Source organism: Capricornis sumatraensis, chromosome 23 (genome assembly GCF_032405125.1).
Source record: "Capricornis sumatraensis isolate serow.1 chromosome 23, serow.2, whole genome shotgun sequence".
Lineage (NCBI taxonomy): Eukaryota > Metazoa > Chordata > Mammalia > Artiodactyla > Bovidae > Capricornis > Capricornis sumatraensis.
Window position 1 is genome coordinate 48388305 of NC_091091.1, and position 5956 is coordinate 48394260.

The following is a 5956-nucleotide window of genomic DNA, read 5'->3' on the forward strand; positions in this document are numbered from 1 at the left end:
AACATCCCCATTCTGCTCCCCAGAACCTACTAATACATCTGTCACCTTTCAGAGTAAATGGAACTTTGCTGGTGGGGTTAAAGACCTGGAGGTGGGAGCGAATCCCGGAGTACTCAGGCAGGACCTCAATTCAATCACAAGGTCCTTCTCAGAAGGAGAACCAGGAGGGGTGAGGCAGAAACCCAGAGGCTGGAGTGACAGAGGACAGGGTGTGAGCCAAGGGATGCCGCAGCTTCTGGAGGCTGGAAAAGGCACGGTGAAGACTTCTGCTTTTGAGGTTCAGAAGGAGCCAGCCCGTGCACCTTGACTCTAGCCCGTCGAGATTGATTTTGGGTTTCTAACCTCCAGAGCTGTCAGATAATAAATCTGCCTTGTTTTTTTCCACACTCTTACTTATTTCAGTTAAGTTCAGAACAGTTGCTAAGTTGTGTCTGAATTTTTGCAACCCTATGGACTGCAGCATGCCAGGCTCCTCTGTCCTTCACCGTCTCCCAGAGTTTGCTCAGACAGTAAAGCGTCTGTCTACAATGTGGGAGACCTGGGTTCCATCCCTGGGTCAGGAAGATCCACTGGAGAAGGAAATGGCAATCCACTCCAGTACTCTTGCCTGGAAAATCCCATGGACAGAGGCGCCTGGTAGGCTACACTCCATGGGGTTGCAAAGAGTCGGACATGACTGAGTGACTTCACTTTCCTTTCCTTTCCATGTCCATTGAGTCAATGATTCCATCCAACCATCTCAACCTCTGTCATCGTTTTCTTTTCCTGCCCTCAATCTTTTCCAGCATCAGGGTCTTTTCTAATGAGTCCACTCTTTGCATCAGGTGGCCAAAGTACAGGAGCTTCAGTTTCAGCATCAGTCCTTCCAGTGAATATTCAGGGTTGATTCTCTTTAGGATTGACTGATTTGATCTCGTTGCTGTGCAAGGGACTGCCAAGAGTCTTCTCCAACACCACAGTTCGAAAGCATCAATTTTTCAGCATTTTTAATAAATATAAATTCTTGAAGAGTATAGCATCACACAGATTCTGTGTCCAATGGCCTTAGCGGGAAGGTTACTTTGGGATTTGGCACAGACCATGCCACTGTTTCCATGAGCATGAATTCTCTCTCCCCAGATTGTTCGGGTTTTGTAGATTTTCTTCCAGGAGTTGCTATGCTGTTCTTTGCTCTGTACACATAAGCACATCCCTTGCTTAGGCAGAATATAGTTTCATCTCAAGCATATACACCTTCAGCTTTCAGGAGAGATGTGTGCTCCCTCTGATTCCGAAGACCCCACCTGTAACCAGCAAAAATGGCCCTTGGACCACAGCTTTCCAGACTTATTTGTCATTTTGGAAGTCCTGTTCCCAAAGGCCTCCACAACGCCCAAGATGGCTGAATGAGAAAGGCCTCTGCCTTGTTTTAAGTCACTAATTTTTGGTAACTTGTTCCAGCAGGAACTGGTGCAGGTGGGGAGAGAGGCCTTACTCAAGGCCTCTTGATTGTCAGGACCCCATCTCTCCACAGACTATCTTTGTGTGAGCTGGTCTTGGCTCTGTGAATTGGGCCATCATTTAAAGCCCAGGACACATTGAGACTAGACCCAGAACAAAAACTAGTCATCACCTGAGGGGCAAGAGTACCAGCTGTATGCTGAGCCTGGACAGTCATGTACCAACCCGTATAGGAAGTCAGGAGACTTATTGTTGTGATCTCAACCAGTATCAGAGTCTTCTGTGTCCCCACCCCTTCTGCAGTAATAATTCCACACAATATGTGAATTTGTCTAGAGAAAATCATACCTGACAAAGTTTCACTTGCTTTAAAAGAGGAATTAAACAAAAAGAAGAAAACAGAAAGATTGGGGTGTTAGTATTCATTTCATAATTCAATCAAGACACTGCTCCTGATGATAGAACCAAAATTAGAACATTAGATGCAATATTTAAATTAAAAAGGTAACCAGCAGAAACAATATTAATGGTGATATCAAACATAGGAAGAAATTAGTGAGATGGGTATACTGAGAGTTGACATCTAGCTGCAGCAGGGGCGTAATCACTGTTAAAACATTGAAATAGTTCCAGAGAACTTGGTGAACCATCACTGTTCCTGTCTCCTCTCCTCTCCACCGCCCCCCACCACCAGTTCTTCCATTGGATTGAATTCCCCCGATTCAGTAACTAACGGGTTAACAGCTGACACGGCAGCTCACCTGCGGAGCCCAGCACCTTGGACAGTGCCAAGCCTGCTGGCTAATGCCTGGCACACTTGTGCTCAAAGACTTTCAATGTCACCCCTGAGTACAAATAAGTAAAATCCTTACCCTCTCCACATTAACATATCAATTTATATTGTACAGGCCTGATAAATCAAGATATGCTTATAACTAGAATTATAAGCATATTACCTTCGCATATGAAGGCCAAGTGGGAAGGCAGAGGACAGGGGGCAGAATGGAGTGGAGGGGCAGGGTGGGAAGCACTGCTTTCCATCCTCAAGGCATCTTAGCTATTTATTACCATCTACATGCTTCCCTCTCGTAAATAAACATTAGACCTCCTGTTCCCCAAGTCCCAGGTCATGCTCCTCTGCTAGGGTGTGGTCGAGGACTACATGTCTCAGGCTCCCTGCAGCTGCACTGGGTCCGTGGGGCTGGGCATGTCCTGTGATCAAGGTAAGTGCCATCCGTGTCTTTAAAGTGTTCTGCTCAAAACACTGTACTCCGTCACTCAGTCATGCCCTACTCCATGGAACCCCACGGACTGTAGCCCGCCAGGCTCCTCTGTCCACGGGATTCTCCAGGCAAGATTACTGGAGTGGGTAGCCATTTCCTGCTCCAGGGTAACTTCCTGACCCAGGGATCAAACCTGCCTTGGCAGGCATATTCTTTACCACTGAGCTAGCTGGGAGGCCCCACTCAAAGAGTCTCTTCCGGTTGCAGGACCACCTAGGGCAATGAAGGACTATAGACCAGTCGGTCTGAGAACAAAATGTTTTCTGCCCCTTGCTTAGTAGAAGATGAAGAAGTGCAAGTGACCATATCCAGAAGAAGTGGCCTAGGTAGCCACCTGTCCTCATGTTCTTGGGAACCTTCCAGAACTTTCCAGAGTAGATGCTGGAGAGAAGAGGGAGAAAGTGGAGAACATGGCTGAGCCTGGGATGTGGCAGGGACTCAGGGACAGGCAGCTACAGTTTAACCACCCAAGGAATAGCTGTTAGGATCTAAGAGTGTCTCTCTTCACAGTCCTGGCAGACGCTGACGGTCCCGAGCCCTGAGAGGCAGACATCAAGCCTACAGCTCAGCCCTGATCCTGTAGAGCCTCAGGGCGGCTGTGGAGGCTTTGCAACCAACAGTTCTGCTAAGGGGAGCTGCCTCCCAGTAACCTGGGATTGCGTTTACTGAGAAGCACGAGGCCACTCTTCATATATTTTTAATATTCTAGTTATCATGCAAAATCTCATCGATGAGAAAGTTTAAGCAGTGTGCAAACAAGGCAGCCTGCAGAGCCACGTTAAGATACCTAGCACACCATGTCAACACGACAAGCCTCATGTCGTGTTTCTGATTATATTTAATAACACTAAATTAGCTTTTCTTCATGTAACATATTGTGCCTGCGACGCTATTTGTTTGAACTAAAAACACCCTTCCTACTTTTCTGTTGTAATAAAAGGACTCACGTGGTGACCAAAATTTCTAGCCATTTTTATGCATTTGCAAAACAGTAGGACCACGGAGCAATTCGTCTCTGAAACCAGTCAGAGACGGGCGTGCTGAAATGGGCTCCATTACCCAGGGCACGGCGGATTGTTCCAGACATCTGGGAATGGAGCGCTCAGCGGCTACTCACAGGGGGACCCAGACCATGCCATCCTAAGGGCATGGCTCTCGTTTCTCCTTCCTGCACTCAGGGCTGGGAGGATGAGGCCAGAAATGCATCAGCAGGCACTCATGCACTCCAGCCCCTCAGGGCCAAGCAGGGGGAGCTCAGCTCCAGGGGCCCTGGGACACGTCCACCTTGTCACACATGGAGACTGGGGCTGTAACTGCCAGAGGAGCAGTGGGGGCCTGGGCAACGACCGCTCCCGGTCAAGGAGAGCTGCTTGTCGAGCGGGAGCATACAGGGGTTCAGCGCTCGTACCGCCAGCCTCGGGCTTCATTCTGATGCTAGACTTTTTCCATTCTCCATTGATGCCCCAAATAATTTTGCTTTTAAGTGTGAAGCTTACTTCCTGCCCATTTCTAAGCCAGTGAAGATCACAAGACATGGCCGGGTTTGAGGCTGGGGCTGAAGGAGGCTGGAGCTCCCTGGCTGCTTTTCCCTTCCACGCTTCCTTGTTCTCAACAAGACTTAGATTAAGCAAATTCAAAAGACAGGAGGACCCCGCAGGACAGGACAAGGGAGGCCCCAGGCATCTCGGCTCCTGTACAACGTGGCGGGCATTCAAGGTGGATGTGCCGCTCTAAAAGGACCATCGGACACAGACTCCTGGTCACCGCCAGCCTCAGAAAGAACCGGGATTCACCTGGTTTCTTTCTGATTTGAAGCTGTGAGGAGACGTGGGGGTCAAGACTGCACCCAGGAAGGATGATGGTGACAAAGGGAGGAAGGCAAAGGCCGTTCTCAGGGATGGACAAAGGGAGAAAAATCTGGCTTGACACCTTAATTCAAAGAAGAGGCTGAGACTATTTCCCCCAACATTAAACCTAAATATGGTGGAGTGATAATTCACCTAAAGCAAATGCCGGCTATTCAAATATTTTCTTTCTAGAAAATTCTAGAGAAGCTAACACTACTATTCAGTTCAGTTCAGTTCAGTTGCTCAGTCGTGTCCAACTCTTTGCGACCCCATGAATCGCAGCATGCCAGGCCTCCCTGTCCATCACCAACTCCCGGAGTTCACTCAGATTCACGTTCATCGAGTCTGTGATGCCATCCAGCTGTCTCATCCTCTGTCGTCCCCTTCTCCTCCTGTCCCCAATCCCTCCCAGCATCAGAGTCTTTTCCAATGAGTCAACTCTTCGCATGAGGTGGCCAAAGTACTGGAGTTTCAGCTTTAGCATCATTCCTTCCAAAGAAATCCCAGGGTTGATCTCCTTCAGAATGGACTGGACACTACTATTAGATGAGGCTTAACAATGGCAACCAACTCCGGGATTCTTGCCTGGAGAATCCCATGGACAGAGGAGCCTGGTGGGCTACAGTCCACAGGGTCACAAGAGTCAGACACGACTTAGCAGCTAAACCACCACCACCAAAATGAGTGTATGAATCAATAAATAGCATGCAGCTGAAAAAGTAAATATTGCATTTCATTTTCAAGAATCCCCACCCCCACAAAACAAAGTAACTTTGAAAGCTAAGAGTAACGGGGAAGAATTTCCACTTTCACATGCCAACTTATACTACGTGTAGGTCACAGGCAGCAAACTGTGTGACTCTAGAAAACCCAGACGACCACAGCTGGACAAAGAACTTGGACTGAAAATGAAGTCGTGAGATAAGTAAGAAAATAGGAGATGTCAGAAGCATGCTGGAGGGACAGATTATTCAGTGCCTGGCGCAAAATTCTTTGTCGACTATGTAAAAAATAATCTAAATCTTTATATAATATCTCACAAAAAATACATTCCAAATAAAAATTAAAAGTAAATGAAAAATAATGAGGATAAGTAAGAAATATACATGATTTTTAAAAGTATGCAAGTTTAGTGTGAGAAAGGCTTTTCCCAGCATAAGACGTAAAGAAGGAAGCAGAAGAATTATTAAAGAGTAGTCTAAACAAAACTGAAAAAAAACTGCTAGAGGAAGAAAGGACTAATATCAACATAAAATTAAAATGGAAACCATTTGAGAGAAAATGTTTGCTAAATATAGGATTGTACGTGCCAAGTCACTTCATTCATGTCCGACTCTTTGTGACCCCATGAACTGTAGCCCACCAGGATCCTCTGTCCATGAGGTT

General features: G+C 47.0%; 1 pseudogene; it reads right to left on the reverse strand.

The window, feature by feature from the left end:
• Positions 1–986: 986 nt before the first annotated feature.
• Positions 987–1337, reverse strand: LOC138070236 (large ribosomal subunit protein eL33 pseudogene; annotated as a pseudogene).
• Positions 1338–5956: the final 4619 nt, after the last annotated feature.